At 43.8% G+C, this 27,826-nt stretch overlaps 1 long non-coding RNA gene across 2 annotated transcripts; it reads right to left on the bottom strand.

The window, feature by feature from the left end:
* Positions 1-94: 94 nt before the first annotated feature.
* LOC137621183 (uncharacterized) lies at positions 95-27,264 on the bottom strand. 2 transcript variants are annotated; one of them, XR_011040163.1, is made up of 7 exons: positions 27,076-27,264; positions 23,442-23,636; positions 19,772-19,971; positions 12,221-12,415; positions 8,549-8,743; positions 7,256-7,450; positions 95-288 (listed from the first exon to the last, which is right to left on the bottom strand). It is a non-coding gene; the product is annotated as an uncharacterized lncRNA (long non-coding RNA). The 2 variants fall into 2 exon arrangements; XR_011040162.1 differs by having other exon boundaries at positions 19,777-19,971.
* Between the last annotated feature and the right edge of the window lie 562 nt (positions 27,265-27,826).

Here is a 27,826-nt window from a genome sequence, read left to right as displayed (position 1 = left end):
CACTTAACTTAGGCCAATATAAAAACATCTACTGTACTCTTTAGCATTCACAATCTTAAACTTATTGAAATACATCTACCATACAAACCTTACCTATACTTCTCCTTAGACAGCTCAGGTGGTGGAATTAGTCCCAAAGGCACAGTAACTGCATATAATGCCTGTCCTAAGTATGAAAACAATACGGATAGCTAACCTCAGACATCAGAACGATCACTTCATTTATCCTTTATCATCAGCGCTGCATAGAGCCTTTGGATTATTTTAATGCGATGAATTCGTACGTCACTGGAAAAAGAAAAACTTTAAATGCCAGCATTGCATTTTCAATGATTCACAATAAAGATTAAAGTTTTCTACACTCAAATACAGAAAACTAAACAATTGGTGCACTTACAGGATATTAAATAAAAAGGGATTTAGGATTAAGCAAAAACCTACTCATTTTAAAGGTTATGTTACAGAAATTTAAGGTGATCGCAATCCAAAGTTTATTTCTAAGTTCCCAATACACAGAACTCTTTTTTTCATACAATACTTTGCAAATACATTATAATAGGAAGAAGGAAAGTAATTCATTCTGGATCTGGTGAGAAACTTTCAAAAAATGTCTGAAATGGGTTGCGAATTAATGAATCCTACATTCTATATCAGATTCTTTAGGATAGGAGTTGAAACAATTTAGCACAGAGCAAACAGTTTGTATTGGACCACACATCTGCTAACTCTTAAAAGCCGCAGAATGTATGAAAAAATTCTAAATCATTTAAGCTCGAGAAGCAAACAGCAATAATACCAGGGAATTGACTTAGGAAAATTAACCAGTGTGTGAGTATTGCCTGCAAAATAAGTTCCTGGCCCAAAAGAAACTAAAACTTTACCAGTTTTCATAACCTTTGTGACTAACTATACAGACATGAGAGTTCATTCTAAAAGCTTAAAAATCAATCAATTTTTACTGTAAAATATCTCTACATGATATGATAATGGTGAAACGGGGATTTTGCAGATTATTCTCAAGCATTTCAAAATCCATTTATATAAACAGAATACAAGAAAATACGCTTAAAAACCATATTACAGACAAACATCATAGAGAACAGGACACTGTTTACAGCTTAATTGAAAGTTGATTTCAATCCAGATTTCTTTGTTGCCTACAGTTGCTTATGTTAAGAGAATTTAGGGTATGTATACAATGCTAACCTTAAATGATGTCTCCTTCCTTACACTTGATAATTACATCCTTCTCTATCAATTCAATAGGCACTGTTGTGTGATCAGTGCTTGCATGGAATACTGGTACAATATCTACATAGGTACTGAAGGTATGAATTACAGTACACATTTACCTCAATGTTTTCCAAGTGATACAGCTTAGTAGGTGAGGGTAGGGAATGGCAGGGAAGGGAAGGGAACTGTGTTAAGCTACTTGAAAAGTAAAGACCTGGTTCTCCAGGTTTCATCATTAAAAAATGCTTTTTCCTCACTGACATTGCCTTACAGTAGTCTCAAGTTGTTGGAGAATAAACTTAGGCATTTTCAAGGGCTAGGCAACACTTACGTGAAAGCCACAAATCTCCAAAAATGGTCATGCCCACCCAGAAAGACTACTCCCCACTCAACCTAGCCAGGGATCTATGAACACCATCCTAAAGTACAGTACCAAGGCAAAGATGGTCTGAAACTCATCTTCAGCTCAAAAAAACAGACAGATGATCTCAGCGGATACTGACAGTGCTAGAATTAAAGTGTTACTTAACTTTCTCCTTGAGACGGCAGACACCAGCACTTAATATCAACACCTCTGTCATCAGAAAACCCAAAGCAAAGAATAACCTAAGGAAGGCAGAAACACTTGGAGGAACTTAGCCTGCAATGTAGCACAACTGGACCCTCTAGGACCTCTGTCAAATGTCTGTGGGAGGGATAGGCTCGTTGAGCAAAGCAACTAAATCACTGAGCTGTTTACATAATTGCAGGAGCACCAAGACCAAGACAGTTGGCATCATGCGGCGGAGAAGACGCTGAATAAGAACATCACAGCGCACTAATCCAGACAAGGGAAGCCTTCTCAAACTCATACAAGCACTAAATGCTTAATACCTGAGAATAAAGATCACATCCAACTTCGAAGGCCTGAGGTCCTGGGGAGGTAATACTTCTTGAAGCTTTTTTGCAAGCAGAGACAACTCCAATGAAGAGGACTATGCCCTTCAGTCAAAAGTTTGACCATATTGCACTTCTTTGAGCAGAACTTAGACTATAAAGTCATCAATCTGTACTAGAGATGTTCCCATAAGACTAGGATTAGGATTACAAAATTTAGTCCAAGCCAAGCACTGGGGCATTAAAGGCCATTCAGCAATATACAATACAAATTAAGAAGTACCACTTCTACGATAAATCACAAAATTACCCACTTTTCCTGGTACACAACTGTAGTACCCAGATATCTCCTGTCCAGTCCTTTGCGAAAAAAAAAAAAAAACACTTTTGCTCTAAGGATAAGCAGGATAGTTTCCAACCGAGAAGTGCCTACTACTACACAGATTGGTGGTACTTCTTATGGTGTAGCTGACAGAATTGTGGTTCATGGGAGTAGTTTTCTCAATCAGGACAAAGCTAACAAATTGGGATACCCTTGCTTGTGGCCATCTAGGAGCCAGCAAGATCATCTTGAGACATCGTGATCACCATCGATTATCAGCCCGTGAAACAGTCTGAATGGAAGAAAGGATTAGGCATCCAGGAGATACATTTTCAAACAATGCCCAAGTGTCTGAAAGTGGGGGAACATGACCCGGAGTTAAACGTTCTGATATATGACCGAAAAATTCCAGGTGAACACCATATGGCAAGATGCCTTTCCACTATGCAAAGATGTAAGGGCCCTGATACTACAACCTACCCCTGTGATTGAGTATATGCTAGTATCTTGCCCAGGAGGATTTTAATAATGAATCTGGGATACATAGCCTGGCTATGGGGCCTGAGAAGCAACTCGGCAACCACTTACATGGGATAAACCGGCTGACAGCTCTACGAGAAATGCTGCCCAGATGTGCATGTTTTGTTAATTTGCAAAGATGGAGCAACACTGTACCCCATTGATTGTCGACGTAAATTAACGAGATGGTGGCGACACAACATTCCTCATGTGCCTCCTAAAACATTCTTTGAATCATCATCAAGTACGGGGTGTTCGATGTCGAACGGCTGTGGCCCTCTGCACAAAACTTCTCCATTCATTCCGGTCTTGAGCCTTCCTTTCCAACTCCACCATCGTTAGCCCGCACATCTCCTTGATATTGTCACTCAATCAAGTTTTAGGCCTTCCTCTCGTTCTTGTACCATAGACTGATCCAATTAGTAGCGTTCTCTCCAGAGTATTGTGTTTGAATACTTATAAGAACAAATGGGTTGCTTGCATTTCCAGCATGTTGATATGCAGACACTTTTCTGCTAGCCATACACCTGACAACTAGGCTGCCAAAGTGTGCACCATGGCGAACCCCCTCTGACACATCAGTGAATAGCTGCATGTCCAGAAATAGGCAAGGCTTTTTTCATCCAGCGACCAGTAAGATAGTCCCGTACCTCCTGTCCCACTAAAAAAGGATGGCTTGAAGGATCCCTAGAGAATGAAGAGTGATTCAACCTTTCCTCGTATTTACACTTTCACATCCGTGATGAATCTACCAACTACTGTAATTCAACTGCCATTCCAGTTACGATGAAGGCATTGCCTATTTCAAATGAAGAAAGGCTTATATAAGCGTAGCAACAAATACTACCCTTAGGCAGTTATTGCACAATCAAGAGACCCAACAGAATTCTCATATCTGCTTGTTAAAACTGTCATAAAATATTCAGGTACTTTAACTAAAATTTAATGAGGATTTATCCATTTAACATAAAAATTTAAAAAAGCTATGACAACAACTCCAGATTAACACAGACTCTGCAGAATTTATATTGGTATAATGTACTTATGAAAAAGTTAGTAGCTATTCCCTTGCTCCATATACAATAAGCAAGAAAATAAAATGACTACACCACACCTATCTTTCATATGGCAAATTATAAATGGACAATAGATTAGGTATTACATCGTAATAAAACCCTTCTATAGTTTCATAAGGAAAATACCTAGTGATAAAAAAAATGAAATTCATAGATAATTTGTATTTTTCCTAACTATACAAACCTTAGCTATTTAAAGTGGGTAATTACTTTCGCGTAGCTGAAAGGACGAGCCATAAAAATTTAACGAGGGATTATTACCCCAGCGCTAGTTAGCTACCCTCCCCGCTCACACACCTGTGTTGTAGCTCCACTTTTGCTTAGAGGTAGGACTTCATGGGGGACAGGGCTGGCAGGCAAGTTTGATTAAATAGCTAAGGTTTGTATAGTTGGGAAAAATACAAATTATCTACGATTTTGTCATTTGTTCCGTAACTGGAATAAAAACCACGCTATTTAAAGTGGACGACTTAACCCTTAGGGAAGGGTGGAACAAGTCCCAGCCATACTGGCTTTTGGCTTTGCCCGGGGACTCATTATCTGAGTGTGTCAGCACTCAACAATAAAGTTTAACTGCACCTCGCTCGCACCTTCCTATGCAAGGGCTGCGATCTACGTAAGTTGTGTGTGAAGGAAAAAAGTGTGACTCGTCCTAGGAAGTTGACCTGAAGTTCTTTAGAAGGAAACTTAAGGCTAGGACTCTACCAATACCACCTTGTCAGAGTATGGGGACGTGACAGTATTAACTTAATACTAAGAACACAAGGGAACATGGTTTACCTGCAGTGGTTTGAGGTCAGCTGTGCAGAGAACCCAGGATGCTGCTTTCCCCAAGAGAGGGGAGGATGGAGAAAAGAATAAGGGCCAGGCATACCTTTTCATTCATGCCGACTAAAACCGGGTAACAATGCCCTCAACCTTCTGCTACTTGTCCATTAAGGAGCCTGAGGTTTAAACCAGCTGTTGTGCAGCCACCACAGGGCCGATAGAGAACGTGTCGAGCCTCCTGTGGGTCACGTCTTGCAGGTAGTGGGCTTTGAAGGTCGTTTGACGCTTCCACACCCCTGCTTGCAGAACCTGCGTCACTGAGAAGTTTTTGTTGAAGGCCAGGGAGGTAGCTACTCCCCTGACATCATGAGAAGGCTGGCGCGTGGGAGAAGTCAGTTTAGCTGACTTCCAGTAGCGCCCAGATCAGTAGATCGTTGGTGTGCAGGAGAGTTAACTGCTGGGCGTGAACGCTGGCGCATGGGAGAGCGCTGGCGAGATGGCGAGAGTTGGCGCGCAGCTGGGCGTGGGCGCGTAAGTGCGTGAGGGCATGCATAGCGCGTAGTGGAGCTGTGCTCCTGTTGGGACGTATGTGCGTGTTGGCGCATACGCCCTTGATGCCCTGTGTTAGGGTTTATTGATGGGGCCTGACGAGCTACTAGAGCGCGTTCGTGAGGTTTCGTTGGCGCATATCACTTATCTGGGTGGCGCGCCTTAGTGTGCTCAGATGAAACCTTGTTAGGTTTATGCAGGAAGGGTGACGGCAGGTCGGCAGGGTGGAAGGTCGACGTCTCCTTTAAAAGGATGACCTTCCACCGAAGGAGATCGCGAACGATCTGCAGAAAGGTCCAGGACCAATGCAGGAACAGTGATTGGTGATTGTTATCGAGGCTCCTCTGCGGGGGACTGCATCGAACATGTTGAACCGAAGAGTCACCTCCTCACCGCAGATGAAGGCAGGCCTCTTTGGTTAAGAGGAAGGTGAGCCTTGTGATGAATACGCCCTCTGGGGGCCGTAGGGTCAGCGAGCCGACCTCCTGCAGTCCTCTGAAGAGGAGTCTCTGTAAGTGAACTCCCCTGAGGGGAAGAAACACTAGCAGGAGAGACTGACGTTGGACTTAGTTCCTCCCTTGTAGGCTGGAGAGACGGGAGAAACTAAGCCATCAGCTACTGTAGGGTTTCAAGAGGCAGAGGTGACGGGTGATACCGCATTGGATACCTCTGACACCACAACGTCGACAAAAGACAAAGGATCAATCTCTGTCGGTGACGATGATTGCTTGACAGCAGCACCCAATCAGATGTAGTTAAGCAAAACCTCCTTGGAGGGCGAACCCGTAAGCCCCAAGGAGGATCAAACCCGAAAAAGGGGGGTTAGTGACATATCCTCCCCCGAGGGAAGAGGTGGAGCTGCTTCGCTAGAGGAAGCAATGTCATCTCTCGAGCCCCCAGTTTGGTAAACAGTACATCGGTCTACGCTACCACTTGATGGTCTCTCGAAAGAGACCGACAGAGTGGGAGCTTCGGAGGAGGTTTGGGCAAGGGAAAAAGAGGCCTTGGGTTTTTCTCCTTCGAAGGAGAAATATCCCGTTTGGACTTTCTTTCGTCGTTGCAAAAACCTCTCCCACTGGGAGGTAGACCACTCCCTACACCTGTTGTTGCTATCACACGGCTGGCCCCTACAAGAAGGACAAAGGACCGCCGACGTGAATGTTCCACAGGGGCGGTCGGGAAACCCAGGGCAGGTGCGCATAATCGCAGAGGCCAACTTCACAAACAGTACTAGAAAAAGAAAAAGACAAAAGCATTAAATAGCTGCCAAATGACAGCGAGGATGAGAGTGGACACGTCCGACTACCATCCGAGCCGAGAGCAAAGCGAGCTCAAGCACAGGTGTGAGAGAGAGAGAGAGGGGGGGGGGGGTAGCAAGCTACCCTCCCGCACCCCTGCTAACTAGCGGTGTGGGTAGTAAACCCTAGTTAAAAATTAATGGCTCGTCATTTCAATTACGCCGAAAATAATACCCTTATTAAGTAGCGTGGTTTGTATTCCAGTTACGGAACAAATACCGCTTTCTGAAAGCACTCTCACCCCTCACAAGGCTTCAACACTGAAAATTATGTGGATCAACCCTTAACAAAATGGCTGCCAGAAGCTCTTGTCAATGGCCAGCCCGTTACAGGTAGGCCTTTGTAATAAAATACCATTACACCAATTTAAGCTTTTTTCTCGAAATTTTAGATACAGTACTGGCACAAGCCAGTTCTCATAAAACTGCAAAGAATTTCAAATATGCATTAAATTTATTTTATAATTACATTAATTTTATTTTCTTGAAGATATTCTGTAGCTTTGTACTGTATAGTACTGGATTAATTTAAATTAGGCCAATACAAAAACATCTACTGTACTCTTTAGCATTCACAATCAACTTATTGAAATACATCGACCATACAAACCTTACCTATATTTCTCCTTAGACAGCTCAGGGGGTGGAATTAATCCCAAAGGAACAGTAACTGCATATAATGCCTGTCCTAAGTATGAAAACAATACGTATAGCTAACCTCAGACATCAGAACGATCACTTCATTTATCCTTTATCATCACCACCGCATAGAGCCTTTGGATTATGTTAATGCGTTGAATTCGTACGTCACTGGAAAAAAAAAACATTAAATGCCAGCACTGCATTTTCAAAGATTCACAATAAAGATTAAAGTTTTCTACACTCAAATACAGAAAACGAAACAATTGGTGCACTTACAGGATATTAAATAAAAAGTGATTTAGGATTAAGCAAAAACCTACTCATTTTAAAGGTTGTTACAGAAATTTAAGGTGATCGCAATCCAAAATTTTTTTTTTAAGTTCCCAATACAAAGAACTTTTTTCATACAATACTTTGCAAATACATTATAGTAGGAAGAATGAAAGTAATTCATTCTAGATCTGGTGAGGTAACGCGTACAATGAGTGGACTTCCTACATACACACAGCACAAACACTGAAAAGGAAACTTACTGTATTTCTATACTCAAATATATACATAATCATAAGAATGTTTACATATATATTAAGTATAAGAAAATAAGTAATTAGTAAGACAAAGCATTAATGGCTGCCATGCGAGGACAGAACAGAGACGTCTGTTCATTGTCCGACCCAAAAGTGAAGTGAAGCAGTTCACCGGTGTGTGAGGGGGGAGGGGTAGCTAGCTACCACTCACCTACCCCCCTGCTAACAAACGCGGGGGTAATACACCCTCGTTAAATTCCATTGGCTCGTCCTTTCAGCTACGCCGAAAGTAAACCCTATGTAAATAGCGTGGTTTGTATTTTGTTACGGAACAAATACCGCTTTCTGAAAGCACTCTTACCCGTCACAAGGCTTCAACACTGAAAATTATGTGGATCAAACCTTAACAAAAAGGCTGCCAGAAGCTCGTCGATGGCCAGCCCGTTACAGGTAGGCCTTTGTAATAAAATACTATTACACCAATTGAGGCTTTTTTCTCAAAATTTTAGATACAGTACTGGTATAAGCCAGTGCTCAGACAACTGCAAAGACTTTCAATTTTATAATAAATTTATTTTTTAATATACAATAAATTTATTTTCTAAGAGAGATTCTGTAGTCTTATACTGTATAGTACAGTACTAGATTAATTTAAATTAGGCCAATACAAAAACATCTACTGTACTCTTTAGCATTCACAATCAAACTTATTGAAATACATCTACCATACTAATCTTACCTATGTTTCTCCTTAGACAGCTCAGGTGGTAGAATTAATCCCAAAGGGACAGTAACTGCATATAATGCCTGTTCTAAGTATGAAGACAATACGTATAGCTAACCTCGGACATCAGAACGATCACTTCATTTATCCTTTATCATCAGCGCTGCATAGAGCTTTTGGATTATTTTAATGCAATGAATTCGTACGTCACTCGAAAAAGAAAAACTTTAAATGCCAGCATTGCATTTTCAATGATTCACAATAAAGATTAAAGTTTTCTACAAACTCAAATACAGAAAACTAAACAATTGGTGCACTTACAGGATATTAAATAAAAAGGTATTTAGGATTAAAGAAAAACCTACTCATTTTAAAGGTTAAGTTACAGAAGTTTAAGGTGATCGCAATCCAAAATTTATTTCAAGTTCCCAATACAAAGAACTTTTTTCATACAATACTTTGCAAATACATTATAGTAGGAAGAAGGAAAGTAATTCATTCTAGATCTGGTGAGTTAACGAGTGGGCGCGTAGGAAACCTACGACGATTGAAGCGTTGGCGTTGAAAACGCTTGCGCGCAGGCGACGAATCGCGCGGGCGCGTAGGAGATCGCTGGCGCGTAAGGAGAGCCCAGGGATGCCTGTGAGCGCCTGTGCGCTAACTTGGGTTTCTCCTGGGCAGCGCGGTCAATTGGAGGCGCTGCGAGTCAAGAACCTGTGAGCGCCTGTGCGCTAGCGAAGGAACTTCTTGAACTGCGTAACGAGGCAGGAACCAGGAGATCGTAGGAGCGTAGTTACGTGGCCAGGAGAAATGCGCGGCCAGACGTATGAGAGATCGTCGGTGAGGAGACGAAGGAATAACTCCTTGCCTGCGCCCAGATCCGAAGATCATGGGCAAACGATGGCGCATATGCGCATATCAGGAAGGGGGCGCAGATGCGCGCTGGCGAGCAGGTGCACGAGGAGTTCAGTGAAGAACAACCTCCCTGATTGCGCCCAGATCCGGAGATCGTGGGCGCGAGGGCGAACGTTGGCGCGCAATGCGCACATCAGGAGAGGGTGATCAGATGTGCGCTGGCGAGCAGGCGATCGTGGGCGTTCAGGAGTTCGTAGGCGCACATGGCGCGTAGCCGCACAGAAGGTCTCAGAAGAGTTAGCGATCAGGAGTTGATTCAGCAGAAGTCTGGTCCACAGCAGGAGACTTGCACCCAGATCCGGAGATCGTGGGCGCGAGGGCGAACGTTGGCGCGCATTGCGCACATCAGTAACATTTGCGAGCTACTGCGCGCTAGATTGAGGTTGCACAGGTAAAAAAACCTGGCACCAAAGGGCTTACTCACATGTGAGATAAGCCCCTAGCCCCGAAGGGACCGGTGCCCGTTTGGAAAACGGGGTGGAGGCGCCCACAGCGCTACTGTGTCCAAGAACGGAGAAGGAAGACAAGAAGATCTGGCAGGTGTCGAAGATCGCGAATGAACTGCTAACAGGTCTAGAGAAGCAGCAGCAACTGTCCGTTCTCGTCGAGGAGGATCCTCTGTGGCTGAAGATGAGGACGACCACGGACAGGAGCACCATCATCAGTCCTCCGAAGAGGAGTCTCTGTTAGTGAACTCCCCCGAGGGGGAGACACTCACAGGAGAGACCGTTGGACTCGGCTGCCCCCTCGAAGATGTTCGGAGGGGGGAACTGAGCCTTCAGCAACAACAGCAGGGGAGTCCTCCGAAGAGGAGTCTCTATGAGTGTCCTCTCTCACGAATGAGAGGGATGCGTAGAAGAGACAGGAAGAACTGATGAAGGCACCCCTTAGGGCTGTTGGATCAGCAAGCTGACCATAAAGAGCAACCCTCCGAAGAGGAGCTCCTGCAGTTGCTCAGCCCCTTGAGCGTAGCTGCAAGTACAACCGCTCGGCACCAATTGCATAATCGCACGAACACCATGGTCCGGCCTTGCAACCGCTCAGCCCCTTGAGCATGGTTTCAAAAGTGGTAGCTCAGCACCAAGAGCATAACTGCCCGAGGACCAGAAAAAAATTAAGGTAGGAGAAGAAACCCCCCTGAAGGGGAACAAACTCATACCTGGGAAGGGAACCTCCCTCGGAAGGGAAGAACCCACCCAAGGAGGCAAACCTCCTGAGGGTTCTATATGAACTAAGGAGCTGACAGTTGTCACGGGAGAACTTCTAGGAGAAGGGACGCGCCCATGACGAAGTCGTAGAGGCGGCGGCAACGGCAGACTCCCCATGCCCCAACAGGACCGCTCTGATTCGTAGGCACATTAGGCAAATGAAAAACTAGATAGTTGACTGTGAAAATAAAACAATTAGTTAACATTAATTCCACTGGGGGAACTCCGAAGAGGAACCCCTGCGGGAGAATAATACAAGAATTACACACAAGAAGACGCCCTCCTCCCCCACTGACACTCACGGGAAGGGGGGGGGGGGGGGGAAGGCGGAGAACTGTAACAAAACAGAATATAACAATTATAAATATGTAATTCAACCAAGAATTTTACTAATAGTAAGAACGAATGAACCCTGAAAGGAAGCGTTCTACACAGAGGAAAATTTAACAAATACAATTAGATTTAAATAAAAAAAATAATTGAGACAAAATAAACGGAAGCAATTCAACCCGCAACGGGAAGGAAGCTACCGTAATACGTAGTTGTAATAAAAGGGTGAACGAACTCAAGGAGAGAGAGAGAGAGAGACCGTAGTCAAACAAAACTCCCAATTTCCCCGTAGGGAAGGAGGAACAGCAGAGAAACATATTAGTTAAGTACAGTCCAGCGATGACGATTCCCCACGGCGCCCGCCGAAGGGAGACTGAAGGACCATGGGAGAGATCGCGACCCATGAAAAGTCACAGTAGTGGCCTGAGACCACACGGAGAAGTCGGGAATGAGTGGACTTCCTACACACACACAGCACAAACACTGAAAAGGAAACACTGTATTTCTATACTCGAATATATACATAAACATAAGAATGTTTACATACACTATATATTAAGTGTAAGAAAAGTAAGTAATTAGTTAGACAACGCATTAATGGCTGCCATGCGAGGACGGAACAGACGTGTCTGTTCATTGTGCGACCCAAATGTGAAGCGAAGCAGTTCACCGGTGTGTGAGGGGGGAGGGGTAGCTAGCTACCACTCCCCTACCCCCCTGCTAACTAGCGCGGGGGTATTACACCCTCGTTAAATTCCAATGGCTCGTCCTTTCAGCTACGCCGAAAGTAAACCCTATGTAAATAGCATGGTTTGTATTTCGGTTACGGAACAAATACCGCTTTCTGAAAGCACACTTACCCCTCACAAGGATTCAACACTGAAAATTATGTGAATCAACCCTTAACAAAAAGGCTGCCAGAAGCTCTTGTTGATGGCCAGCCCGTTACAGGTAGGCCTTTGTAATAAAATACCATTACACCAATTAAGGCTTTTTCCTCGAAATTTTAGATACGGTACTGGCACAAGCCAGTTCTCATACTACTGGAAAGAATTTCAAATACACACAAATTTATTTTATAATATACATTAAATTTATTTTCTAAAACATATTCTATAGTCTTATACTGTATAGTACTAGATTAATTTAAATTAGGCCAATACAAAAACATCTACTGTACTCTTTAGCATTCACAATCAAACTTATTGAAATACATCTACCATACTAACCTTACCTATATTTCTCCTTAGACAGCTCAGGTGGTGGAATTAATCCCAAAGGGACAGTAACTGCATATAATGCCTGTCCTAAGTATGAAAACAATACATATAGCTAACCTCGGACATCAGAACGATCACTTCATTTATCCTTTATCATCAGAGCTGCATAGAGCCTTTGGATTATTTTAATACGATGAATTCGTACGTCACTGGAAAAAAAAAAAAACTTTAAATGCCAGCACTGCATTTTCAATGATTCACAATAAAGATTAAAGTTTTCTACAAACTCAAATACAGAAAACTAAACAATAGGTGCACTTACAGGATATTAAATAAAAAGTGATTTAGGATTAAGCAAAAACCTACCCATTTTAAAGGTAAGGTTACAGAAATTTAATGGTGATCGCAATCCAAAGTTTGTTTCTAAGTTCCCAATACACAGAACTGTCTCTTCATACAATACTTAGCAAATACATTATAGTAGGAAGAAGGAAAGTAATTCATTCAAGATCTGGTGAGACTTTCAAAAATTTCTGAAATAGGTAGAACCAGTTATGCATCAATGAAACCTACATTCTAAAACAGATTCTATAGGATAGGAGTTGAAACAATTTAGCACAGAGGCAACAGTTTGTATTGAACCACACATCTGCTAACTCTTAAAAGCCACAGAATGTATAAAAAATTTCAAAATCATTTAAGCTCGAGAAGCAAACAGCAATAATACCAGGGAATTGACTTAAAAAAATTAACCAGTGTCTGAGTATTGCCTGCAAAATAAGTTCCTGGCCCAAAGAAACTAAAACTTTACCAGTTTTCATGACCTTTGTAACTAACTATATAGACATGACAGTTCATTCTAAAAGCTTAAAAAACTATCAATTTTTTACTGTAAAATATCCCTATAGATATGATGATGGTGAAACGAGGATTTTGCAGATTATTTTCAAGCATTTTAATATCCATTTATATAAACAGAATACAAGAAAATACACTTAAAAACCACATTTCAGAAAAACATCATTGAGAACAGGACACTGTTTAGAGCTTAATTGAAAGTTGATTTCAATCCAGATTTCTATGTTGACTACAGTTGCATATGTTTGAGAATTTAGGGTATGTATACAATGCTAACCTTAAATGATGTCTCCTTCCTTACACTTAATAATTACATCCTTCTCTATCAATTCAATAGGCACTGTTGCGTGATCAGTGCTTGCACGGAATACTGGTACAATATCTACATAGGTACCGAAGGTATGAATTACAGTACACATTTACCTCAATGTTTTCCAAGTGATACAGCTTAGTAGGTGAGGGTAGGGAATGGCAGGGAAGGGGAGGGAACTGTGTTAAGCTCCTTGAAAAGTAAAGACCTGGTTCTCCAGGTTTCATCATTAAAAAATGCTTTTTCCTCACTGACATTTTCTTAGAGTAGTCTCCAGTTGTTGGAGAATAAACTTAGGCATTTTGCGAGGGCTAGGCAACACTTCCGTGAAAGCCACAAATCTCTAAAAATGGTCATGCTCACCCAGAAAGACTACTCCCCACTCAACCTAGCCAGGGATCTATGAACACCATCCTAAAGTACAGTACCAAGGCAAAAATGGTCTGAAACTCATCTTCAGCTCAAAAGAACACAGACAGATGATCCCAGTGTATACCGACTGTGCTAGAATTAAAGTGTTACTCTACTTTCTCCTTAAGATGGCAGAGGACAGCACTTAATATCAACACCTCTGTCATCAGAAAACTCAAAGCAAAGAATAACCTAAGGAGGGCTGAAACACTTGGAGGAACTTAGCCTGCAATGTAGCACAACTGGACCCTCTAGGACCTCTGTCAAATGTCTGTGGGAGGGATAGGCTCGTTGAGCAAAGCAACTAAATCACTGAGCTGTTTACATAATTGCAGGAGCACCAAGACCAAGACAGTTGGCATCATACGGCGGAGAAGACGCTGAATAAGAACATCACAGCGCACTAATCCAGACAAGGGAAGCCTTCTCAAAGACTCATACAAGCACTATATGCTTAATACCTGAGAATAAAGATCATATCCAACTTCGAAGGCCTGAGGTCCTGGGGGAGGTAAGAATACATGAAGCTTTTTTGCAAGCAGAGACAACTCCAATGAAGAGGACTATGCCCTTCAGTCAAAAGTCTGACCATATTGCACTTCTTTGAGCAGAACTTAGGCTAAAAAGTCATCAATCTGAAATAGAGATGTTCCCATATGACTAGGATTAGGATTACATAATTTAGTCCTCAAGCCAAGCACTGGGGTATTAAAGGCCATTCAGCAATATACAATACAAATTAAGAAGTACCATTTCTACGATGAATCACAAAATTACCCACTTTTCCTGGTGCACAGCTGCAGTACCCAGATATCTCCTGTCCAATCCTTTGCGGGAAAAAAAAAACTTTTGCTCTAAGGATAGGCAGGATAGTTTCCAACTGGGAAGTGCATACTACTACACAGAATGGTGGTACTTCTTATGGTGTAGCTGACAGAACTGTGGTTCATGGGAGTAGTTTTCTCAATCATGACAAAGCTAACAAATTGGGATAGCCTTGCTTGTGGCTATCTAGGAGCCAGCAAGGTCATCCTGAGATATCGAGATCACCATCGATTTTCAGCCCGTGAAACAGGCTGAATGGAAGAAAGGATTAGGCATCCAGGAGATACATATTCAAACAATGCCCAAGTGTCTGAAAGTGGGGGAACATGACCCGGAGTTAAACGTTCTGATATATGACCGAAAAATTCCAGGGGAACACCATATGGCAAGATGCCTTTCCACTATACAAAGATGTAAGGGCTCTGATACTACAACCTACCCCTGTGATTGAGTATATGCTAGTATCTTGTCCAGGAGGATTTTATTAATGAATCTGGGATACATAGCCTGGCTATGGGGCCTGAGAAGCATCTCTGCAACCACTTACACAGGATATAACCGGCTGACAGCTCTACGACAAATGCTGCCCAAATGTGCATGTTTTGTTATTTTGCAAAGATGGAGCAACACTGTACCTCATTGATTGATGTAAATTAACGAGATGGTGGCGACACTAACATTCCTCATGTGCCTCCTAAAACATTCTTTGAATACTTAAAAGAATAAATGTGTTGCTTGCATTTCCAGCATGTTGATATGCAGATACTTTTCTGCTAGCCATACACCTGACAACTAGACTGCCAAAGTGTGCACCATGGCGGACCTCCTCCGAGGCATCAGTGGATAGCTACATGTCCAGAAATAGGCAAGGCTTTTTTCATCCAGCGACCAGTAAGATAGTCCCGTACCTCCTGTCCCACTAAAACAGGATGGCTTGGGGGATCCCTAGAGAATGAAAAGCAATCCAACCTTTCCTCGTATTTACACTTTCACATCCGTGATGAATCTATCAACTACTGTAATTCAACTGCCATTCCAGTTCCGATGAAGGCATTGCCTATTTTAAATGACGAAAGGCTTATATAAGCGTAGCAACAAATACTACCCTTAGGCAGTTATTGCACAATCAAGAGACCAACAGAATTCTCATATCTGCTTGTTAAAACTGTCATAAAATATTCAGGTACAGTGATACCTCTGGATACGAAAGTTTCTGCTTACGAAAAATTCAGGATACGAAAAGCGATACGAAGATTTTTATGCCTCAGTATACGAAAATATTTTCAGGATACGAAAAGCTTACGAGATCCCAACTCGTCGCCGAGAGTACAGTATTTTTTTTTTCAGGGTATCAACCCTTAATTTAGGTATACAGGTAACAATACACCTTCACTGATCCAAATGCTTTACATACAGTACCATAACTTTTATACAGTAGTAAAGAAAATGGACCATTTTCTTAGGGCTTGGAGGGGATAACTAGGCTATAACTACATTATTGAATAATCTCATGGTGGTTTCTGGAATGGATTAGGCTGTTTTTAACGGTTGGGTTAATTATTGAATGATAGAAATGGCTGCATTGCATGTTTATTACAACAGTTTAGCGTGTTTATGAAAGAAAAGGTGACTTTTTGTAAGGCTTGGAATGGATTAGGCTATTTACATGTAAAACGCGACTCAGGATACGAAACCGTATCCTGAACGGATTACTTTCGTATCCTGAGGCATCACTGTACTTTAAATCAAATTTAATGAGGATTTATCAATTTAACCTAACAAAAATTTAAAAAAGCTACGACAAACGCTCCAGATTAACGCAGACTCTGCAGAATTTATATTGGTATAATGTACTTATGAAAATGTTAATAGCTATTCCTTTGCTCCATATACAATAAGCAAGAAAAAAAATGACTACACCACACCTAACTTTCATATGGCAAATTATAAATGGACAATACATTAGGTATTACATCGTAAAATAGCCCTTCTATAGTTTCATAATGAAAATACTTAGTGATGAAAAAAATTACAAATTCGTAGATAATTTGTATTTTTCCTAACTATACAAACCTTAGCTATTGAAAGTGGGTAATTACTTTCGCGCAGCTGAAAGGACGAGCCATAAAAATTTAACGAGGGATTATTACCCCACCGCTAGTTAGCAGGGGGTAGGGAGCGTAGTTAGCTACCCTCCCCCCTCACACACATGTGTTGTAGCTCCACTTTTGCTTATTGGTAGGACTTCATGGGGGACAGGGCTGGCAGGCCCGTTTGATTAAATAGCTAAGGTTTGTATAGTTGGGAAAAATACAAATTATCTACGAATGTCATTTGTTCCGTAACTGGAATACAAACCACGCTATTTAAAGTGGGCGACTTAACCCTTAGGAAGGGTGGAACAAGTCCCAGCCATACTGGCTTTTGGCTTTGTCCGGGGACTCGTTATCTGAGTGTGTCAGCACTCAACAATAAAGTGTCCTTGCACCTCGCTCGCATCTTGCTATGCAAGGGCTGCGACCTACGTAAGTTGTGTGTGAAGGAAAAAAGTGTGACTCATCCTAAGAAGTTGACCTGAAGTTCTTTAGAAGGAAACTTAAGGCTAGGACTCTACCAATACCACCTCGTCAGGGTATGGGGACGCGACAGTATTAACTTAATACTAAGAACACAAGGGGACATGGTTTACCTGCAGTGGTTTGAGGTCAGCAGTGCAGAGAACCCAGGATGCTGCTTTCCCAAAGAGAGGGGAGGATGAAGAAACGAATAAGGGCCAGGCATACCTTATCATTCATGCAGACTAAAACCGGGTAACAATGCCCTCAACCTTCTGCTACTTGTCCATTAAGGAGCCTGAGGTTTAAACCAGCTGTTGTGCAGCCACCACAGGGCCGATAGAGAACGTGTCGAGCCTCCTGTGGGTCACGTCTTGCTGGTAGTGGGCTGTGAAGGTTGTTTGACGCTTCCACACCCCTGGTTGCAGAACCTGCGTCACTGAGAAGTTTTTCTTGAAGGCCAGGGAGGTAACTACTCCCCTGACATCATGAGAAGGCTGGCGCGATGGTATTAGCTGGCGCGTGGGAGAAGTCAGTTTAGCTGATTTCCCAGTAGCGCCCAGATCAGTAGATCGTTGGTGTGCAGGAGAGTTAACTGCTGGGTGTGAACGCTGGCGCGCGGGAGACCGCTGGTGAGTAGGTGAGAGTTGGCGCGCAGCTGGGCGTGGCCGCGTAAGTGCGTGAGGGCGTGCATAGCGCGTAGTGGAGCTGTGCTCCTGTTGGGACGTATGTGCGTGTTGGCGCATACGCCCTTGATGCCCTGTCTAAGAGTTTATTGATGGGGCCTGACGAGCTACTAGAGCACGTTCGTGAGGTTTTGTTGGCGCATATCGCGTATCTGGGTGGCGCGCCTTAGTGTGCTCAGATGATACCTTGTTAGGTTTATGCAGGAAGGGTGACGGCAGGTCGGCAGGGTGGAAGGTCGAAGTGTCCTTTAAAAGGACGACCTTCCACCGAAGGAGATCGCGAACGATCTGCAGAAAGGTCCAGGACCAATGCAGGAACAGTGATTGGTGATTGTTGTCGAGGCTCCTCTGCGGGGGACTGCATCGAAGATGTTGAACCGAAGAGGCGCCTCCTCAACGCAGGTGAAGGAAGGCCTCTTTGGCGAAGAGGAAGGCGAGCCTTGTGATGAATGCGCCCTCTGGGGGCCGTAGGGTCAGCGAGAAGACCTTCTGCAGTCCTCCGAAGAGGAGTCTCTGTAAGTGAACTCCCCCGAGGGGAAGAAACACTAGCAGAAAAGACTGACGTTGGACTTAAGTTTCTCCCTTGTAGGCTGAACAGAGACGGGAGAAATTAAGCCATCAGCTACTGTAGGGTTTGAAGAGGCAGAGGTGATGGGTGATACCGCATTGGATACCTCTGACACCACAACGTCAACAAAAGAAAGGATCAATCTCTGTCGGTGACGACAATTGCTTGACAGCGGCACCCAATCAGATGTAGTTAAGCAAAACCTCCTTGGAGGGCAAACCAGTAAGCCCCAAGGAGGACCAAACCTGAAAAAGGGGGGTTAGTGACATATCCTCCCCCCGAGGGAAGAGGTGGAGCTGCTTCGCTAGGGGAAGCAACGTCATCTCTCGAGCCCCCAGTTTGGTAAATCGTAAATCGGTCTACGCTACCACTCAATGGTCTCTCGAAAGAGACCGACCGAGTGGGAGCTTCGGAGGAGGTTTGGGCAACGGAAGAAGAGGCCTTGGGTTTTTCTCCTTTCAAAGAAACCTTCAAAGGAGAAATATCCCGTTTGGACTACTTCCGTCGTTGTGAAAACCTCTCCCACTGGGAGGTAGACCACTCCCTACACCTGTTGTTGCTATCACGCCGTTGGCCCCTACAAGAAGGACAGAGGGCGTGAGGATCGGTCTCGACAACCGACATGAATGTTCCACAGGGGCGGTCGGGAAACCCAGGGCAGGTGCGCATAATCGCAGAGGCCAACTTCACATACAGTACTAGAAAAATAAAAAGACAAAAGCATTAAATAGCTGCCAAATGATGGCGAGGATGAGAGCGGACACCATCCGAGCCGAGAGCAAAGTGAGCTCAAGCACAGGTGTGAGAGGGGGGAGTAGCAAACTACCCTCCCCCACTCTTGCTAACTAGCGGTGTGGGTGGTAAACCCTCGTTAAAAATTAATGGCTCGTCATTTCAGCTACGCCGAAAGTAATACCCTTATTAAATAGCATGGTTTGTATTAGTTACGGAACAAATACCGCTTTCTGAAAGCACTCTTACCCCTCACAAGGCTTCAACACTGAAAATTATGTAGATCAACCCTTAACAAAACGGCTGCCAGAAGCTCTTGTCGATGGCCAGCCCGTTACAGGTAGGCCTTTGTAATAAAATACCATTACACCAAGTAAGGCCTTTTCCTCGAAATTTTAGATACGGTACTGGCACAAGCCAGTGCTCAGACAACTGCAAAGACTTTCAAATATACATTAAATTTATTTTATAATATGCATTAAATTTATTTTCTAAAAGATATTCTGTAGTCTTGTACTGTATAGTACTGATTAATTTAAATCAGGCCAATACAAAAACATCTACTGTACTCTTTGGCATTCACAATCTTAAACTTATTGAAATACATCTACCATACAAACCTTACCTATATTTCTCCTTAGACAGCTCAGGTGGTGGAATTAATCCCAAAGGCACAATAACTGCATATAATGCCTGTCCTAAGTATGAAAACAATACATATAGATAACCTCGGAAATCAGAACGATCACTTCATTTATCCTTTATCATCAAAGCTGCATAGAGCCTTTGGATTATTTTAATGCGATGAATTCGTACGTCACTGAAAAAAATAAAAAACTTTAAATGGCAGCACTGCATTTTCAATAATTCACAATAAAGATTAAAGTTTTCTACAAACTCAAATACAGAAAACTAAACAATTGGTGCACTTACAGGATATAAAATAAAAAATGATTTAGGATTAAGCAAAAACCTACTCATTTCAAAGGTTCAGTTACAGAAATTTAAGGTGATCGCAATCTAAAATTTATTTCAAATTCTCAATACAAAGAACTTTTTTCATACAATACTTTGCAAATACATTATAGTAGGAAGAATGAAAATAATTCATTCTAAATCTGGTGAGTTAACGCGTGGGCGCGTAGGAAACCTACGACGATTGAAGCGTTGGTGTTTAAAACGCTTGCGCGCAGGCGACGAATAGCGCGGGCGCGTAGGAGATCGCTGGCGCGTAAGGAGAGCCCAGGGATGCCTGTGGGCGCCTGTGTGCTAACTTAGGTATCTCCTGGGCAGCACGGTGAAGTGGAGGCGCTGCGAGTCCAGAGGAACCTGTGAGCGCCTGTGCGCTAGTGAAGGAACTTCTTGAACTGCGTGACGAGGCAGGAACCAGGAGATCATAGTAGCGTAGTTGCGTGGCCAGGAAAAAAGCGTGGCCAGACGTATGAGAGATCGTCGGCGAGGCGGCAAAGGAATAACTCCTTGCCTGCGCCCAGATCCGAAGATCATGGGCGCGTGGGCGAACGATGGCGCGTATGCGCATATCAGGAAGGGGGCGCAGGTGCACGAGGAGTTCAGTGAAGAACAACTTCCCTGCTTGCACCCAGATCCGGAGATCGTGGGCGCGAGGGCGAAAGTTGGCGCGCAATGTGCACATCAGGAAAGGGTGATCAGATGTGCGCTGGCGAGCAGGCGATCGTGGGCGTTCAGGAGTTTGTAGGCGCGCATGGCGCGTAGCTGTACAGAAGGTCTCAGAAGATTTGGCCATCAGGAGTTGATTCAGAAGTCTGGTCCACAGCAGGACACTTGCGCCCAGATTCGGAGATCGTGGGTGCAAGGGCGAACGTTGGCGCGCATTGCGCACATCAGGAACATTTGCGAGCTATAGCGCGCGAGCGTGCAGTAGAATGAGGTTGCACAGGTAAAAAAAGCCTGGCACCAAAGGGCTTACTCACATGTGAGATAAGCCCTTAGCCCCTAAGGGACCGGTGCCCGTTTGGAAAACAGGGTGGAGGTGCCCACAGCGCTACTGTGTCCAAGAACGGAGAAGGAAGACAAGAAGATCTGGCATCTGTCGAAGATCGCGAATGAACTGCTGATAGGTCTAGAGAAGCAGCAGCAACTGTCTGTTCTCGTCAAGGAGGATCCTCTGCGGCTGAAGATGAGGACGACCACGGACAAGAGCACCATCATCAGTCCTCCGAAGAGGAGTCTCTGTTAGTGAACTCCCCCGAGGGGGAGACACACTTGCAGGAGAGACCGTTGGACTCAGCTGCCCCCTCGAAGATGTTCGGAGGGGGGAACTGAGCCTTCAGCAACAACGGCAGGGGAGTCCTCCGAAGAGGAGTCTCTTTGAGTGTCCTCTCTCGCGAATGAGAGCGATGCGTAGAAGAGACAGGAAGAACTGATGAAGGCACCCCTTAGGGCTGTTGGATCAGCAAGCTGACCATAAAGAGCAACCATCTGAAGAGGAGCTCCTGCAGTTGCTCAGCCCCTTGAGCGTAGCTGCAAGTGCGACCGCTCAGCACCAAGAGCATAATCGCACGAACACCATGGTCCGGCCTTGCAACCACTCAGCCCCTTGAGCATGGTTTCAAAAGCGGTAGCTCAGCACCAAGAGCATAACCGCCCCAGGACCAGAAAAAAATTAGGGTAGGAGAAGAAACCCCCCTGAAGGGGAAAAATTCATACCTGGGAAGGGAACCTCCCTCGGAAGGGAAGAACCCACCCAAGGAGGCGAACCTCCTGAGTGTTCTATATGAACTAAGGAGCTTACAGTTGTCACGGGAGAACTTCTAGGAGAAGGGACACGCCCATGACGAAGTCGTAGAGGCGACGGCAACGGCAGACTCCCCAGGCCCCAACATGACAGCTCTGCTTCGTAGGCACATTAGGCAAACAAAAAACTAAATAGTTAACTGTGAAAATAAAACAATTAGTTAACATCAATTCCCCGGGGGAACTCTAAAGAGGAACCCCTACGGGAAAATAATATAAGAATTACACACAGAAATGCGCCCTCCTCCCCCACTAACACTCACGGGAAGGGGGGAGAGGGCAGAGAACTATAACAAAACAGAATTATAACAATTATAAATATGTAATTCAACAAAGAATGTTACTAATAGTATGAACGAATGAACCCCGAAGGGAAGTGTTCTATACAGAGGCTGAAAAGTTAAGAAATACAATTAGATTTAAATAAAAAAAATAATAGAGACAATATAAATGTTAGCAATTCAACCCGCAACGGGAAGGGAGCTACCGTAATACGTAGTTGTAATAAAATGGTGAACAAACTTAAGGAGAGAGAAACCGTAGTCAAACAAAACTCCCAATTTCCCCGTAGGGAAGGAGGAACAGCGGAGAAACATATTAGCAAGTAAAGTCCAGCGATGACGATTCCCCACGGCGCCCGCCGAAGGGAGACCGAAGGACCAAGGGAGAGATCGCGACCCATGAAAAGTCACCGTAGTGGCCTGAGACCACACGGAGAAGAGTCGTACAATGAGTGGACTTCCTACACACACACACACAGCACAAACACTGAAAAGGAAACTTACTGTATTTCTATACTCAAATATATACATAAACATAAGAATGTTTACATATATATTAAGTATAAGAAAAGTAAGTAATTAGTAAGACAAAGCATTAATGGCTGCCATGCGAGGACGGAACAGACGTCTGTTCATTGTCCGAGCCAAAAGTGAAGTGAAGCAGTTCACCGGTGTGTGAGGGGGGAGGGGTAGCTAGCTACCACTCTCCTACCCCCCCTGCTAACTAGCGCGAGGTAATACACCCTCGTTAAATTCCAATGGCTCGTCCTTTCACCTACACCGAAAGTAAGACCATATGTAAATACCGTGGTTTGTATTTCGGTTACGGAACAAATACCGCTTTCTAAAAGCACTCTTACCCCTCACAAGGATTCAACACTGAAAATTATGTACACCAACCCTCAACAAAAAGGCTGCCAGAAGCTCTTGTCGATGGCCAGCCCGTTACAGGTAGGCCTTTGTAATAAAATACCATTACACCAATTGAGGCTTTTTTCTCGAAATTTTAGATACAGTACTGGTACAAGCCAGTTCTCATACAACTGCAAAGAATTTCAAATATACACAAATTTATTTTATAATATAAATTAAATTTATTTTCTAAAACATATTCTGTAGTCTTATACTGTATAGTACTAGATTAATTTAAATTAGGCCAATACAAAAACATCTACTGTACTCTTTAGCATTCACAATCAAACTTATTGAAATACATCTACCATACAAACCTTACCTATACTTCTCCTTAGACAGCTCAAGTGGTGGAATTAATCCCAAAGGGACAGTAACTGCATATAATGCCTGTCTTAAGTATGAAGACAATACGTATAGCTAACCTCAGACATCAGAATGATCCCTTCATTTATCCTTTATCATCAGAGCTGCATAGAGCCTTTGGATTATTTTAATATGATGAACTCTTACGTCACTGGAAAAAAGAAAAAAAAAAAAGTTAAATGCCAGCACTGCATTTTCAAAGATTCACAAAGATTAAAGTTTTCTACAAACTCAAATACAGAAAACTAAACAATTGGTGCACTTACAGGATATTAAATAAAAAGTGATTTAGGATTAAGCAAAAACCTACTCGTTTTAAAGGTCAAGTTACAGAAATTTAAGGTGATCGCAATCCAAAGTTTATTTCTAAATTCCCAATACACAACTGTTTTTTCAAACAATACTTTGCAAATACATTATAGTAGGAAGAAGGAAAGTAATTCATTCTAGATCTGGTGAGTTAATGTGTGGGCGCGTAATAAACCTACGACGATTGAAGCGTTGGCGTTGAAAATGCTTGTGCGCAGGCGACGAATCGCCCGGGCGCGTAGGAGATTGCTGGCGCATGAGGAGAGCCCAGGGATGCCTGTGAGCGCCTGTGCGCTAACTTAGGTATCTCCTGGGCGGCGCGGTGAAGTGGAGGCGCTGCGAGTACAGAAGAACCTGTGAGCGCCTGTGCACTAGCGAAGGAACTTCTTGAACTGCGTGACGAGGCAGGAACCAAGAGATCGTAGGAGCGTAGTTGCGTGGCCAGGAGAAATGCGCGGCCAGATGTATGAGAGATCGTCGGCGAGGAGGCGAAGGAATAACTCCTTGCCTGCGCCCAGATCCAAAGATCATGGGCGCGAGGGCGAACGATGGCGCGTATGCGCATATCAGGAAGGGGGCGCAGATGCGCGCTGGCAAGCAGGTGCACAAGGAGTTCAGTGAAGAACAACCTCCCTGCTTGCGCCCAGATCTGGAGATCGTGGGCGCGAGGGCGAACGTTGGCGCGCATTACGCACATCAGGAAAGGGTAATCAGATGTGCGCTGGCGACCAGGCGACCGTGGGCGTTCAGGAGTTCGTAGAGGCGCATGGCGCGTAGCCGCACAGAAGGTCTCAGAAGAGTTGGCGATCAGGAGTTGATGCAGCAGGAGACTTGCGCCCAGATCCGGAGATCGTGGGCGCGAGGGCGAACGTTGGCGCGCATTACGCATATCAGGGACATTTGTGAGCTACTGCGCGCTCGCGTTACACAGGTAAAAAAACCTGGCACCAAAGGGCTTACTCACATGCGAGATAAGCCCTTAGCCCCGAAGGGACCGGTGCCCGTTTGGAAAACGGGGTGGAGGCGCCCACAGCGCTACTGTGTCCAGGAACGGAGAAGGAAGACAAGAAGATCTGGCAGGTGTCGAAGATCGCGAATGAACTGCTGACAGGTCTAGAGAAGCAGCAGCAACTGTCTGTTCTCGTCAAGGAGGATCCTCTGCGGCTGAAGATGAGGACGACCACGGACAGGAGCACCATCATCAGTCCTCCGAAGAGGAGTCTCTGTTAGTGAACTCCCCCGAGGGGGGGAGACACTCGCAGGAGAGACCGTTGGACTCAGCTGCCCCCTCGAAGATGTTCGGAGAGGGGAACTGAGCCTTCAGCAACAACAGCAGGGGAGTCCTCCGAAGAGGAGTCTCTCTGAGTGTCCTCTCTCGCGAATGAGAGGGATGCGTAGAAGAGACAGGAAGAACTGATGAAGGCACCCCTTAGGGCTGTTGGATCAGCAAGCTGACCATAAAGAGCAACCATCTGAAGAGGAGCTCCTGCAGTTGCTCAGCCCCTTGAGCGTAGCTGCAAGTGCGACTGCTCAGCACCAAGAGCATAATCGCACGAACACCATGGTCCGGCCTTGCAACCGCTCAGCCCCTTGAGCATGGTTTCAAAAGCGGTAGCTCAGCACCAAGAGCATAACCGCCCGAAGACCAGAAAAAAATTAAGGTAGGAGAAAAAACCCCCCTGAAGGGGAAAAAACTCATACCTGGGAAGGGAACCTCCCTCAGAAGGGAAGAACCCACCTAAGGAGGCGAACCTCCTGAGAGTTCTATATGAACTAAGGAGCTGACAGTTGTCACGGGAGAACTTCTAGGAGAAGGAACACGCCCATGACTAAGTCGTAGAGGCGGCGGCAACGACAGACTCCCCAGGCCCCAACAGGACAGCTCTGCTTCGTAGGCACATTAGGCAAACGAAAAACTAGATAGTTAACTGTGAAAATAAAACAATTAGTTAACATTAATTCCCCCGGGGGAACTCTGAAGAGGAATCCCTGCGGGAAAATAATATAAGAATTACACACAGGAATGCGCCCTCCTCCCCCACTGACACTCACGGGAAGGGGGGGGGGAAGGCGGAGAACTGTAACAAAACAGAATTATAACAATTATAAATATGTAATTCAACCAAGAATGTTACTAATAGTAAGAACGAATGAAACCCGAATGGAAGCGTTCTACACAGAGGCTGAAAAGTTAACAAATACAATTAGATTTAAATAAAAACAATTGAGACAAAATAAACGGAAGCAATTCAACCCGCAACGGGATGGAAGCTACCGTAATACGTAGTTGTAATAAAAGGGTTAACGAACTCAAGGAGAGAGAGAGAGACCGTAGTCAAACAAAACTCCCAATTTCCCATTAGGGAAGGAGGAACAGCGGAGAAACATATTAGTAAGTAAAGTCCAGCGATGACGATTCCCCACGGCGCCCGCCGAAGGGAGACCGAAGGACCAAGGGAGAGATCGCGACCCATGAAAAGTCACCGTAGTGGCCTGAGACCACACTGAGAAGAGTCGTACAATGAGTGGACTTCCTACACACACACAGCACAAACAATGAAAAGGAAACTCCGTATTTCTTTACTCAAATATATACATAAACATAAGAATGTTTACATATATATTAAGTATAAGAAAAGTAAGTAATTAGTAAGACAAAGCATTAATGGCTGCCATGCGAGGACGGAACAGACGTCTGTTCATTGTCCGAGCCAAAAGTGAAGTGAAGCAGTTCACCGGTGTGTGAGGGGGGAGGGGTAGCTAGCTACCACTCTCCTACCCCCCCTGCTAACTAGCGCGAGGTAATACACCCTCGTTAAATTCCAATGGCTCGTCCTTTCACCTACACCGAAAGTAAGACCATATGTAAATACCGTGGTTTGTATTTCGGTTACGGAACAAATACCGCTTTCTAAAAGCACTCTTACCCCTCACAAGGATTCAACACTGAAAATTATGTACACCAACCCTCAACAAAAAGGCTGCCAGAAGCTCTTGTCGATGGCCAGCCCGTTACAGGTAGGCCTTTGTAATAAAATACCATTACACCAATTGAGGCTTTTTTCTCGAAATTTTAGATACAGTACTGGTACAAGCCAGTTCTCAGACAACTGCAAAGACTTTCAAATATACATTACATTTATTTTCTAAAAGACATTCTGTAGTCTTGTACTGTATGTTACTGGACTCATTCAACTTAGGCTAATACAAAAACATCTACTATACTCTTTAGCATTCACAATCTTAAACTTATTGAAATACATCTACCATACAAACCTTACCTATATTTCTCCTTAGACAGCTCAGGTGGTGGAATTAATCCCAAAGGCACAGTAACTGCATATAATGCCTGTCCTAAGTATGAACACAATACATAAAGATAACCTCAGACATCAGAACGATCACTTCATTTATCCTTTATCATCAGCGCTGCATAGAGCCTTTGGATTATTCTAATACGATGAACTCGAACGTCACTTGGAAAAAAAAAAAAAAAACTTTAAATGCCAGCACTGCATTTTCAATGATTCACAATAAAGATTAAAGTTTTCTACAAACTCAAATACAGAAACCTAAACAATTGGTGCACTTACAGTACAGTATATTAAATAAAAAGGGATTTAGGATTAAACAAAAACCTACTCATTTTAAAGGTAAGGTTACAGAAATTTAAGGTGATCGCAATCCAAAGTTTATTTCCAAGTTCCCAATACACAGAACTTTTTTCATACAATACTTTGCAAATACATTATAGTCGGAAGAAGGAAAGTAATTAATTCTGGATCTGGTGAGACACTTTCAAAACATTTCTGAAATGGGTTGCGAATTAATGAATCCTACATTCTATATCAGATTCTTTAGGATAGGAGTTGAAACAATTTAGCACAGAGGCAACAGTTTGTATTGGACCACACAATCTGCTAACTCTTAAAAGCCACAGAATGTATAAAAAAAAATTCCAAATTATTTAAGCTCGAGAAGCAAACAGCAATAATACCAGGGAATTGACTTAGGAAAATTAACCAGTGTCTG

The sequence above is a fragment of the Palaemon carinicauda genome, chromosome 27 (assembly GCF_036898095.1).
Source record: "Palaemon carinicauda isolate YSFRI2023 chromosome 27, ASM3689809v2, whole genome shotgun sequence".
Lineage (NCBI taxonomy): Eukaryota > Metazoa > Arthropoda > Malacostraca > Decapoda > Palaemonidae > Palaemon > Palaemon carinicauda.
Note: the sequence above shows the minus strand (reverse complement) of the source record. Positions and strands in the feature narration are given on the sequence as shown.